The sequence below is a fragment of the Camelus bactrianus genome, chromosome 3 (genome assembly GCF_048773025.1).
Source record: "Camelus bactrianus isolate YW-2024 breed Bactrian camel chromosome 3, ASM4877302v1, whole genome shotgun sequence".
NCBI lineage: Eukaryota > Metazoa > Chordata > Mammalia > Artiodactyla > Camelidae > Camelus > Camelus bactrianus.
In genome coordinates, this window is record NC_133541.1 from 54,617,500 (window position 1) to 54,632,079 (window position 14,580).

Genomic DNA, 14,580 nt, shown 5'->3' on the forward strand with positions numbered 1-14,580 from the left:
AAGGCTTTTACACATGAATAAAACACCTAGGCTTCAAACAAAACCTAAATGCATTTATCAGCAGATATGATTGACATTCAATCATATATTGAAAGATATATTGAAGGTTTGAATTGCTAAAGCCAAATAGAGTTAGTTCAACTTGCTGAGGACAATTTGGAATTGTGGAGCTTGAAAAAAATGCCTCAAAATTTTGATCTCACTGCTCTAAGGCACCAGGCAATAAGTTCAAAATAAGGTTCAGAGTCTCCATGGAGCTAAAACAACTTTTCCTGCTAACATAAGCTGAAACAAAGATGAGTTTTACCCTCTTATAAGATTTTTAGCTTTTGTTTGTGACCAATAAATCAAAGGTCCACATGTTTGTTGAATGCACTCTAAGCCCCAGAGAGAAATCAACAAAAATACCTTGAACATAAGTTGAACAAGGTCAACTTGGATTTGTGCAAAAGAAAATTCTGGTAATGACCAAAGTTAGTTTTGCTGCTTGCCATTGGGAGCAAAGCAATAAGAGTGTGGACTGTTTGTGAAGGGAGATATTTAAAAGATTCTGCCATTTCAGAGATGAATGATCCCTTTTCCTTTATTTGTCCCTCCCCAAATCAGTTAAAATGCCCAGTTGATGGCTGAACATAGAGGAAACTATGTTCTTAAAATTCTCATGTTACAGAGGGGAGGGTATAGCTCGATGGTAGAGCACATGCTTAGCATGCATGAGGTCCTGGGTTCAATTCTTGGTACTTTCATTAATAAAATTTTTTTAAAATTCTCATGTTACAGGCTATTTAGCAATACATGAAACAAATCTGATACAGACAAATAAAATAAGAAAATCTCAACTTGTGAAGTTGGTGGGGTTGTAGGTGATTTAAAATTTTTTCCATTATTGCTTTAAAATTGGGTAAGCCACACATTTAAATACAAAATGTTTTTTTTAAATGATGATTTCACAAAAATTATGGCTTCCTTTTACACATCAAAGGATGCACATGAAGGAAAAAAATCATTCAATACCATATTTGCAAAAATAGTTTGGTTCTAGACTGACCCTTAGAACTCTTCAAAACGAGTTGCAAACATAGGGTAAGAGAGGAAATCATTCTTTTGGTATTCTACGACTGTCTAATTGTTTCAGCTTCTTCAATACACTTCCATTATAAGCAAACATTATCAATGTAAAAAGCCTTTTGGGATTTGGAAGTTAGGTTCCACAAGCTCACTCTGTCCCCTCTGGCATTATCATATGAGAATATAGAGGAAATACAAATGAATTAAATAATATCCCTTTCTAAAACAATAAAGATTTAAAATAAAAAAAGAAAGCTCACATCCTCTATTAAATATTTATCACAAGTTCCTAAAAACTCCTTAGGAAATCTGAGGTCCAGGATCCATACTGCTTATAATAAAAATACTGTAAATACCAATATGTTTGTAATTTAAACATATGAAATCACATTTAATCATCTTAGAAGGTCATAAGCAAACTCCAAACTTTAATAAAAAAACTATAATAAACTTAAGAAACCAGTCAGAAGATAGCATACACTTCAGTTTTGCTTTAATTTTAAATAAATAATATGTTTAACAGCAGAAATTACATTAATTGAGGAGTTTAAAAAGCTGGTAAGATTGACCACTAGGTGAGTTACAACAGAACATGTTAGAGCTATATTGGTTTTCAACTAATTTTAATCAAAGATTAAGTAACATAATTACTTTACTTTTATTCTTGTAAAAATAGGTGAAAATTAAGCTGTAACATAAATGTGTTTGTGTATGATTGACCTGCAATACCATGCTCTTTGTTTTTTTCAGCTAAAATCTGGTGTTTGTATATTTGCAAAAAAATTTATACTGTACACAGTAACATTTGCTTCATAGAATCATGATAAGTGACAGCATGTAGAAAACATATGAAAAAGCAAGGATCCATTTTCTAATTATAATACCTAAGTATTATATATATAATTATATAATATATAATTAGATGTAATACTTGAGATACAATAGTGAAATAGTAAGAAAAAATCAAATCACAATGACTTTGACCCCAAAAGATTTGAGAATAAATGGTAGATAAATATGAATAGCCACATAGTTATAAATGTTGGGAGAATGGGTTATAAGCACTTCATGATGTAAAGACTACAGTTCTTTAGAATGAATGCAGTTAAGTTATTCCATTTTTTTTTCACACCCAGTATTTCAAATAAGAAAAATTTTTTTAAGAGTAGCTATTAGTGATCACGTATCTCCAAACTTTCTCTGATATTAAATCTGCTTAATCAGCTGAAAAAGGACACTTTTAATAAAAGAAATCTATTTAAATTTAAGCATTTTTCTTCAAACACAGTTCAGTAAGCCTTTGTTGTCTGTTGACTTTATTGCACAAATGCAAATGTGAAGAAAAATACAGATCCAGTCCTGTTAAGCAGGGATCATAAGTGAAACACACAAATAATCACCATGCAATGCAATGAATGCAATTGTACATATGTGTATAGTTGTAGGAGTAGCAGAGAAAGAAGTAATGAACCCCTGGGTTTTGAGGAATGAATAGGAGTACAACAGGAAGAGAAGGAAGGTAGGAATCTACTTCCTATTGTCTGTCTCAGTTTTTATCTACAAAATAAAACATATTATAATTCTATAATCATTTTTGGAAGGAACTAATCATTAAAGTTCTTAAGAGTACAAATTGCTTAGTATCAAAATCAATTATTGTAAATTGTTTTGATTAAATAGACTTTTAAAACTATATATTTACAGCTCCATTGAAAAAATTGGTCAAAAATAAAAAGGTACCCCTACCTTGCAGGCAGGTGGGAGAGGAAAGTAAAGGCACAGACTCTGGTGCCAGACTGCCTAGGTTTGATCTCAGGCTCTGCTTCTTACATGCTGTGTCATCTTGGGCAAGTTATTTAACCCTATTGTCCTTCAGTTTCCTTATCTGTAAAATAGGGATGATAATTATAGCAGTGCTTGCTTCATAGGGTTGTTGTTAAGATTAAATGAGTTAATTAAAATAAAACATCCAGAACTGTGGCGCCTAGTAAGTGTTATATAAATGTTAGTTATTTTTATTATAGTACATTTCTTTTAAGTACTCTAAATTATAAAGTAAATGGTAGTTTCCTAGCTCAACAGGAGCTGATGACTAGTTGAAAACCAACCTGCTGTTCTATCTAAGGGGCTGAGTTTTCCTTGATAAATGTCCCAGGAAGGAATCCCTGGGGCTGTCATCTTGATCTCTGGCCAATAGTTCCAAATATGCTGAGTGAGTTGAATCCATTCTGCAGGAAATCCATTCTGAACAATGAGTCAGCTGGGAAGGGAAACTACCTCTTCTCTGCTGGCTGAACAAATGCTGAAGATTGTTTTACAAAATCTCTTGGTGCCTGAGGGCAAGTTTCCCAATATGGGATGTAAACCTGAAGGCACTTAACCTCCCATGTCATTTTTCCCAGAAAAAAGGAAGATTAACAAAACCATTCTGTAGTCAACTATCAATGCACAAGCTTATCAAGATGAAATACTGCCATAAAGAAGCAAAACTCAGTTTTAGAATTCTGAAGAATTTACTTATCAAGTAATAACAGCAAAATGTGCAGTGAGTTTCCCTCAGGGATTCCACACCATCATGTCCAGCTGCCCAGTCACTGATTTTGAGGCATTAAGGACAGAGAATTCAATGGCACAATCAGGTTCCCTGTGAAATGCTTTAGTTACACTAATTTATATGTACACAATTGAATGTATATCACCAATATTTCCATAAACGTGGTGGACCAGTCATGAGACACGGACAACCAGTTGCAGGTATAGCACACTGGTAGTTCCTCTCCTGCTTCTTGAATCCTATTTTCAGAATGAGAATAATATCTAAAGGAGAGAAAGGGGGTGGGAAGAGATAAATTGGGAGTCTGAGATTTGCACATACTAACTGCTATATATAAAATAAACAACAAGTTTCTACTGTATTAGCATAGGTAATTATATTCAATATCTTGTAGTAACCTATAATGGAAAAGAATATGAAAACAAATATATGTACATATATGTATAACTGAAACATTATGCTGTACACCAGAAATTAACACAACATTGTAAACTTTTACTTCAACAAAATTTTTTTAAAAAAAGAATAATATCAAAGATTAATTTGGAACTTAAAATGTGATACTCACTGTACTAAAACCTTTTTCCATATTGCCTCATTTAATCTTCAGTCCCATGTGGCAAGTACTATTTTCATGCATATTTTACAGAGGAGGAAACTGACACACAAACTTGTGCCAAGGCCATATAATTTTTTTAAGTCCATATAATTTTAAAAATGAGGATCTGGGGCTCATATCATGGTCTGTCTAACTCCAAAGCACATACCTTTTGCCCTCTGCTGTAATCTTCTGTCTCTGGAAGGAAAAAAAATGTTTTTCTGTTGTGAGGGAGGGGCAAGATGTGAGTAAGTTTAAAAGTGAACACAGCTGGTCTTAGGCAAACTTGGAAAAAAGATGCATCTCTGGTGCCTGCTCACTTCCATTTCTGAATCTTTCTTCTACATTGTTATGTTTCTTTTGTGATTTGGTGTACAAGTTTAATAAAGGTATTGATTCTGTTATAAAATTTGGTATTGCAAAATAAAATTTGACTATCTAATCATGGGCACAGTTCTCTATCCCCTAATTTCCTGTAGATATTATGACAGATTCATTTTCTGACTGTCCTACTCTATCTGTCATTTATGACAGCCCTGATGCTGGTTAGCAGAGAAAGGAAACTATTCTGCTGCCCAAGATGGGGCCTAACACCAGTCCCTTCTTTGCTTTTTCAATGTTCAGCAATTGTCTTCTCTGACCACTTCCAAAATCTCTTAAGAACCTAACACTGATGTTGTGAGAGGTTCTGTGACAAGTGTATCAGGCTTTAGGCTTGGTTCTGATTACTGAAATGCAAATTTGAATGAATGAATTATTTAAAATTCTGGCCTCTAAAAGTTTTCAGTTATGGTGACAACCTACGTGGTCTTGAATTCATATTTACACACAGCTTCTCAAGAACAGAATTATTGGGCAAAATGACCGCCGTGTATACTGGTTTTCAAATCAATATGTTTGATTGTTCATATAACATTAGAGCTTAAAGATCATTCAATCCAATGCATTTAGAGACGAGAAAATGAAAATCCTGGGAAGCTAAGAACTATCCCAAAGTCACACAACTTATGCTTGTACAGAATTAGAAACCATGTCTTCTTATCATTATCTTTTCTAATCAACAGATAACAAGACTAAAGGGCAATATAATGTGGAAGGATCGAGGGTCAAGGAATAGACAGATAGGTCTAGTGCCTGATTTTTCCACTATGTGACTTTAAACTCTTAAACTCTCTGGACCAATTTCTTCAACTATAAACAGATGGATTTGTCCTAGGACTGTCCAATAAGATAATCATTAGTTACAGACAAGGCTATTGAGCACCAGTCCAAATTAAGGTGATCTGTAAGTATAAAATATCTATACAATTTCAAAGACTTAGTACTACAAAAAGTGTAAAGTATCTCATTATATAATTTTTATATTAATTAATGTTGAAATGATAACATTTTGGATATCTGGGGCTAAATAAACATATTACTCAAATTATTTTTATGTTTCTTTTCCCTTTTTTTAAATTGAAGTATGTAGTTGGTTTACAATGTTGTGTTAGTTGCTGGTGTACAGCATAGTGATTCCATTATACATTTTTTTTCATATTTTTCCTTATAGGTTATTACAAGCTATCGAATATAGTTCCTTGTGCTATACAGTAGGTGCTTGTTATTTATCTTTTCTGTATGTAGTAGTTTGTATCTGCTAATCTCCAACTCCCAATTTACCCCTTCCACCCCTTTCCCCTTTGGTAACCATAAGTTTGTTTTCTATGTTCTTTTCTTCTTTTTAATGTGGCTACTAGGAAATTTAAAATTTCCTATATGGTTTGCATTATCTTTCTACTGGACACAATACAAGATTTCTCAGGTTTCTTTTAAGTGAGGGGTCTGCACATTGTTTTTTTTTTTGCAAAAGGCCAGATGGTAAATATTTTAGGCTCTGGGGACTATGTGGGCTCTATGGCAACTGCTCAAGTCTGCCTGGGCAGCACTAAAGCAACCACGGACAACACATGTGAGCATGGTTATGTTTCGATAAAACTTTATTCTTACATCCAAATGGGTGTATTCATACAATACATACACCAAAAGATGTAGCTGTGTTTCAATAAAACTTAAGTTACAAAAACAGGCGATGGGCTGGATGTGGTCCACAGGCAAGCTGTAGTTTGCCATCCAGAGACTATGGGTCCATTCAGTCTTTCTTCCATTCAGTATTTACCGAGAAGCTATTATCTCTTTTAAAATTTGTACTGTAAAGTGGGGGGAGGGTATAACCCAAGTGGTAGAGCCTATGCTTAGCATGCACGAGGTCCTGGGTTCAATCCCCAGTATCTCCTCTAAAAATAAACGAATCAAATTACCTTCCCCTGACAAAATAAAATAATTAAATAATATAATAAGTAAAGTATTAATAAATAAATAAAAATATTTTTAAAAATTAAAATTAAAATATGTATGATAAAGACCCAGCCTCTGCCTTGAGTCTAGATGAGGAGCCAGGAACATAAGCACATAAGCTGTCATGATACACTGGGAACAACACTATAATTGAGGAGTTAGGATGACTTCTTACGGGAGCAACAATTGAGTTAGAAACTGGAAGAATGAGGAAGTTTCCAGATTGAAGAAAGAAACAAACAGGTATATGTAGGAAAATGTGATAATGTAAGGGGATGTGTGGGTGTGGGTGTGTGTGGAGAACTGTGGTAGCGGTGGTGGGGAGTAAGGTCAGAGAGCCAGATGATGACATGCCTTATGTACACCAAGAGCATATTCAGATGCTACGATAGTGCATATTCAACAGGAATTCAACAGGAATTCTGAAGGCCAAAGCATGCCATCTTGGGGGCCGGCCCCGAGTGTAGCACCAGCCATGGAGGGCAGCCAGGCTGGCAGGGGGTGGAGGGGCCCCAGAGAAGCACAGAGACAGCTGCAGAACTGATGACTGGGCGATCTGCAGGTAATTAGATCAGTGTGTTTTGCATCAGAGAGCTGAAAACCTAGCCCAGCGCTGGCCCACCAGGGCCAAACAACCTTACCAGGTACTGCTGGCAGGCCTGAGGCAGAAGCAGAAAAGAAGTGGGCAAGAAGTAAAGGGAAGGGAGGAAAGTAGTTAAAAGAAAAAGCAAGTGAGGTGAAAGCGCAGGTCTCTCTGGAGGTAGTAGATCGCTAATGACCATCGGAGAACCTCAGCAGTGCTGACCAGGAGGCTGACAGACGAGGTGCAGAGGTTCCTGGCCCTGACTATGCATTAGAATCCCTTGTGTAATTGGAATTAAAGAAAAAATACTGATGCCTGGGCTGCACCCTCCAAATTAATTCTGATTTAATTGGAATCAAGGGCCCATGTGTTGGTAATTTTAAGAGATGATTCTAGTCTCAGCCAGGGTGAAGAAGCGCTGGTTTGGCTGACTGCAAGCTGGTCAGATGCCCTATGACTAACCTGGCTGGTAAGAATCATGCTCAAGGGAATTCAAGCCCATATTCATATGTGGGAAAACAATGAAAATTACATGCTACATTAATCCACAAATATTTATAGTCGCTTAGTACTGTCATTTGATGTGAATGCATGTAAGATTTTTCTGCATTAGTCTGAAATAACTAAAATCAGGGGGCTTCGCCAGAGGTTTTTGGTCCCAGAGATTCTAGAGTACTGTACTCTCTTTTTGTGGGATCATCAACTCTAAGAGATAGGTCTTCTGATGCCCAAGATTGCCATTCACTTCAGAAAGTAGAATGTTCCTATAAGGCAATCAAGTAAAGCAGCTGCAGACAACCAGCAAACCATAAACTCTGGTTTAGTATTTTTTCCCCCTGGCAGAAGATAGAGCCACAGCAAATACTTAATCAAGGGTGTAGAAGTACAAAAGCAATTAGAAATACTATTTCACCTTTTTATAGTTGGGAGGATTATAAATGGACATTTCTTTCCTTTAAGCTAAGAGTAGAAAACATGAAACTGTTTCAAAAGACTCAGCCTACCTGGCTACTTAAATATTGCAATTCCCACTGCCTATCCACCTGCCTTCCTCTATTTTTCCCACAGAACTTCACCTTTCTCCATAGTACATAACTGTTAGTTACTTTGTTTATTGTCTCCCCCATCTTCACTAGGACATAAACTCCATGAATGCCAGGATAGTTGTCTGTTTTACTTAGCTTCCCAGTATCCAGCCCTAGTTGGCTAAATGTTTGTTGAAAAAGCAAACAAATTATTTGAAAACTCTGGTTATTTTGACATAACGAAAAATGTTTTAGAACAAGAGAGGGAAGGTCTGATATCACTCTCAAAGCGAGTTTCTTTAAAGCAACATGGATGGACTTAGAGATTATCACATTAAATGAAGTAAGTCAGACAGAGACAAATACCATATGACACCAACTATATGCAGAATCTTAAAAAAATGATACATCTTATTTACAAACCAAAAACAGGCTCACAGACGTAGAAAACAAACTATGGTTACCAAAGGGAAAAGGACAGGGGAGGGATAAATTAAGAGTTTGGGACTAACAGATACACAGTACAATAGATAAAGTAGATAAACAATAAGGGCCTTCTGCATAGCACAGGGAACTACATTCAATATCTTGTAATACCTTATAGTGGGAAAGAATCTGAAAAAGAATATTTATTTGTATAACTAAAACGTTTGCTGTACACCTGAAACTAATATTGTAAGTCAATTACACTTCAATTAAAAAACAAAATTAAAAAAAAAGCAAGTTAAAAAAAGATTTTGAAATTCTGCTAAAGCTGTTGGAAACAATAACAGATAGATGGCAAGTGAAGGTATAAAAATCAATACGAGGCTGGAAGAAATTGGAAGAAGTTAGTCCGCAGTGGTAGAATTGCCTGTTGCCTGAAAGAGTATCTTCTTAGGATTTCCATTCAGGTCTAGGTTATGCTAAAAATTGTTTTCTCTCTCTCTCTCTGTCTCTCTCTTTTGCTATGAGGCCCAAAATATGAGGTCAGAAACAGAAACAGGGAAGTTTCAAGAAATTAACTGAATGTTTTCTTTCTAGAAGTCCTAAGCAAATAGTTACAGATCCACTTAGGGCTTAAAAATAGAGTGGAAACTGCTTATAAGAATTTCTTTATAAAAAGTTGCTCTGAAGTCTACAGTTCTGGAACCAGGATATCCCTGTAGACTGCTGATTCTAAGAGAAGATTTATGGCAAATTTAATCTGTGTGGGCCTAAGTGAACCTGGACTAGTTTAAGCAGAGGATTGTAGAACAGGATACTTAGCTATAGTTACGTTAAAGGCTAATAAGAAAAAACGTCTTCCAATTTGGGCCTCTGGCTGGGTCATTACTTCTCACCTGTTGACAGCTAACTGAATTTTCAGCCTGCTACCAAATGGTAATCCAGTCCTGAGGGACTCATCTCCAGTTCCAGCCCAATGAAGTGGTGGCACCAGGAAAAAACATTGCCCTCAGCTCAATGTCCTACTTAATTAAGGGAGACAACAGACTCAGGGGGTGTGGAAGAGGAGTGAGAACAAGACAGAGAGGCAGGAGAGGAAGACAGAGAGAAAGATGAACAACAAAGAAGTAGAGATGGAGCTGCCAAGGGACAGTGAGAATTCTAAGCCACATAGACCTGTGCACAGACAAACCCACCTGTGCATGCGCACATAGTGATCCCACAAAGACAGGCAGACTCACAAAGAAAGATGGAATTTAGTGGAGTTTAGGGCCTGGTACTAAAGGTTTCTAAAGTTTTCTTTTTTCTCTAACTATAGATATAAATGGGAATAACAGTATTTATTAGTTGCAAAGTGAGGTGATACACTTAAGTCAAGAATAAAAAGTTATCCATCCTGCCTCGGGATACACTCTTTATGTATTAAAAAAATTACAAACCCTAGATTTTCTTTAAGTAATTTCTTTCCAAATTACTTTCAAGATGACACATACTTAGTAGATGTAAGAATGCTCTCAGATATGATGGTAGCCTTGAACGAATCAAAGAAAAGATTAAAAGATTGTTTTTAAAACAATATATGAGGTATTTAAGAAGTGAAGGAGAATAAACTCAGGAAATTTGAGTAATAAAGGAAAGATTCCAACTAAAATTGCCCTGAAGTCCCTCTGTGCCTGAATACACCTCTTTGGGGGAATCTGCCCTGCTTATTTTTTGGCTGACCAGGTGTCCACATTTTTTACCACATGCCTCTGCCTCTCCACCTCCAACCGTAGATGCTGGTGCTGAAGAGTGGCCTCTGATCTAGGGATAGCCACTTCAGGAACCTGTCTGTGGCTAATAGGATGGAAGCTCTGTAACAGCAGACATTTTCATCTGTCTCTTCCACTGCTTTTACCCCAACAACTAGAAGAGTGCCAAGCATACATTACTTATTCCATCAATATTGAATGAATGAATGAATGAATGAATGTGGCTTGGCCCAAGTAGTTGAGCTGTGTTAGTTAGAGTCCTCTCTTGTGGATCTGAAATTTGAGAAAAAGAGAGGAAGTAGTGGGGGCAAAGGGTGAAAGGATGCCAGGGACTTGACTGGTAGCCAAAATTCATAGGCAAGTTATCAGGAAATTGAAAACAGATGGAGCTGGGAGAGAGTGAGTAGATGACATACATAGAATGATGTGAAGACGTGACAGGAGACCAAGAAACTGCTCCATACAAGCCACATTTCCCTTGGGCTTCCTGTGAGATCCCTGCAATATCTCTGCAGTCTTCAGAACAACCCCACCACCACCCCTTCCCTGAGTTAGCTTGAGTAATTCTTTGTTCCTTATCATTATGAAAACCCTAACTTAAGCCAGAATGTTGTATTTGATGCAGTAAAGCTATCCCAAGAGAAGGCTGTTATAACTACTTACATGATAGTAAAAGAAGGAGGCTAAACTGGTATACAGAAATGATTAAAACATAAAAATTAAAAAATTAAATTTACAAAATGAAACTGGTCCAGGGTCAAGGATACCAGAAAATAATCATTCATGCACCAAAAAAAGTTAGACGTTTGCTAGGTACAGGCATTGTGCAACATGGAAAGACATGATCAACCCTCTTTAGGAATCGACATTCTAGAAGAGGAACAGCATGTACAGTGAAAGCTGCAAAGATCGCAACAAAGCGCAAAGGGAGCACGTGAAAGGGAGACATTTTGAACTAAGATGTGAAGAGTAAGTAGAATTTGGCCTGAATAGGTGAGAAGATTTTGCAGAAAAATTGTACTCGAGTTGCTGAGCAGGAGAAGGAGGACATTTTAGGCAGGAGGAATAAATATGCTAATACATGGAGGCAGGAAAAAAAGATAATCATGGACTCATGAGTCTGTGAAGGGCAAGAGAGGACCAGCATAAGATCCAGCTGGACAGGTAGGCAGGGGTAGATGGTGAAGGAATCGAGATTTTATTCTGTGGGTTATTAGCTGCCATAAAGAACACCGAGCACCAGGGATGCGTGACTACATTTTCAGGTGAGAAATTTCACCCTGGTGGTGGAGTCATTTAATTGGAGCTGGAAGAGAGTCAGGGGTGGGGTTTAGGGAGAGGTGGGGCCATAGAATAGTCCTTGTGGAATCCAGGGCAGAAGAGATGGAACTTACAAAGAGCGAGCTGGATTTGAGAGTTTGGGGGTAAAATCATCAAAACTTGCTACTTGATAAAGATGAGATTGGTAAGTCTGTATAGATAAAGACTAAAGATATGAAAAACAATTATTAACATTTGGAAATAACTTTGTAGCCACTAAGGAGAATTAACACACTCAATCATCAGAACAGCACTGGGGGGGGGGGGGGAGAAGCTACTGCTATTTTCAAAACCTCCATTTTATAGAAAAAGATAAGTCTCAGAGACCTCAAGGTCTCTGAGCCAGAACTAAAATTTAGCTTCTCTGATTTGAAGCTCATTTTTTTCCCCTTCAATTGGGCTGTCTCTGTGAGAGTCAGGTGAACAGATAAGAGCCTAGAAAAAGATTTCTCAAGTTAACTCTACTGTTAAGAAGACAACAGAAAGACAAAAAAGTTAAACTTCTGTCAAAGAATTTTTAAATAATTAAACCTATTTTTCATTTATTCATTAAAATGCTGAAAGAACAAAAACATTCAGGACTCAGAGCCCGATTCTTCTCCTTTATATATTGATTTTGTGTTTAAATTCAAAGGTAGAAGTCTTCGTTTTTCTTATTTTCCTCTCTTTGAAGAAAAATGACATTTTATAGTTTTGTGAGCAGGGTTATTTTTCTTGTTAGGATTTTATACTCTATTTCAAAAATGACAGGTAATGCATTTCATAGTGGCTTTGTAGCCAATTTCTGATGATACTGAACTAAGTCTTTACATAACATTGCTCTTATAAGGAATATGATATTCTTTACCAACATTCAACTCACTAATCTTTATGATGTCCCTGTCATTTCAACGAGCATCAGGAATTTTACCCTCTCCTTGCAAATAGAGAAACTCAGTCTTAAAGTGTTTAAGTCTGTTCCCAAGAGTTTTACAAAGCAGATCAACACCATTCTCTTTTACTTTCAATCCACTAGACGACTTAGGCTCCAGCTGAAAAAAGTGTTGTTGTTTTTTTTTTTCCAGATTAAGATTCACATGCATATAACCTGTATTGAATGCCTACTATGGGCTGTGTACTATGTAAATTATTTTGTTTATTCCTCAGGAACTCTCTAGTCTTTTATCAACTTAAATAATGATTACTAGCATTAATTTAGTATAAAGGAGATGCATTAATTGATTTCTTTTTACATCGTGGAGGAAGAAAATAGAACCTTTTTTCTCATTTTGTAGTTAAATTTATTAAAATAAATGCAAAAATTTTAAGTGTACCACTCAAGGACACTATTGTTATTAGAATAACCAAATGTTAGTTCTTGTCAGTGAAAAATACCTTTTTATTTCTGTGTTATTTCAAAAAATTTAATAACTTCACAAAGAGCTTCCTTTAATTTTCTTGCCCTTTAATTATAATGCCTAAAATACATTGTGCAGGGAAGTTTTTGAGGGGCAATAACCACCATTTTAAACCGGTTATCCCAGTTGCAATGCCAGAGGACACCACTAGGGGGCGAGCAAAGCTGTTATTTCTAAAGGAACTTAAAAACCACTGAATCAAGAATTTTAGAGCAGAAAGTGACCCAAGGGTCACTGAATCCAAACTTAGTATTTTCTGGACATGAAAACAGAACCATTGAGATTGCCTGATTTGCTCAAGACCATACAGCCATGTATACATAGGAAGAAGCTTAGAAGTCAAGCTTTCTTTCTCCTATCCAGCCCCAAGTTTTCTGATAACAGTCAGACTTCAGTTCTTTCTAGATCACCTGGCAAAACTACCATCAATTAGTAAACCCCTTCATTGAGTCTTTATCCTCTTAGCTCTTGTCTTCTGTTTGGAAAAACCTGGGGACTTGTGTTAGGTTTCCTGGAATTTCCTCCTGTGAGACTGGTGATACTAAATAATGTTCTGAAGCCAGAACTAGTAAGCAAAGCATGAGATTTCCCTATTTTGTCATTATCCAGGAAGGAAATTATCATCATCATCATCATATATATGTTCTGTGAATACTGTGGTTTGACACTGCTTTGATTTCTTAATCTAACTATTTTGATGAATACTAAAACTCCACTTCTAGGCTTAAATTCTAGAGAAGCTTGTGCACATTTGCACAGGAGACGTGAATAAAAAGGTTCACAGCACCATTGTTCATAAAAAGACAAACAATGGGAAATAGCCCAAATATCCATTAGTAGTAGAATGGATAACTAAATTGTGGTCTACTTATACAAAGGAACATTACAGAGCAGCAAAACTGAATGAATACAGCTTTGTATATCAATGGATGATAAATCTCAAAAATATGTTGAACAGAAAAGCAAAACATACAAGCCTAAATATGTATGTTTTTATTTACATTAATTATGCAAGCAGACAAAATTAGACAATATATTGCTTAGAGATACATACATGATAAAACAATTACTAGAAGCATGGAATGGTTAACAAAGTTTCTACATATGATTACTTATGGTGGACAGGGAAACAGGCATACTCAGGGAGAGATAGAAAGGCAACTTCTAAGGTACTAGTAATGTTCTATGTCTTAAGATGGATAGTATGTATAGAGCTATTCTTCTATTCTTTAAAGAGCACATAAAAATATATACACTATTGTGGAGGTATGGTATATTTCACAAAAAATTTTTTAAATAATAAAAAGTTACTATTTTTTGAATTAACTTGGAAATTCTACATTGCAGTTAAAAGATAATCTTAAAAACTGTTTTCTTTTTTATTTAAAGCTTTGTTTTAACTTAAATCTCAGAACATGCTGAGAATTAAACATGGTACAAAATATTGCAATAAGGACCATGTTTCAAGGAATATACTTACCCTAAAGATAGGAAGGCTAAATATGGTTAGGTCTTATGTTG

The 14,580-nt window shown here is 36.0% G+C and overlaps 1 protein-coding gene across 3 annotated transcripts in view; it reads right to left on the minus strand.

Annotated features, from left to right (window-relative positions):
• The window catches only part of HOMER1 (homer scaffold protein 1), a 187,064-nt gene that overhangs the window by 151,981 nt on the left and 20,503 nt on the right, over positions 1-14,580 (minus strand). Inside the window, exon 3 of one of the 3 annotated variants that reach the window (XR_012505306.1) lies at positions 2,815-2,953. The exons of 1 other annotated variant lie outside the window; for it this stretch is intronic. The gene's annotated coding sequence lies outside the window, so the exon portion shown is untranslated. Of the gene's footprint in view, positions 1-2,814; positions 3,886-14,580 lie in introns of all 3 variants that reach the window. One more of the 3 variants, XR_012505296.1, reaches the window with a different exon arrangement.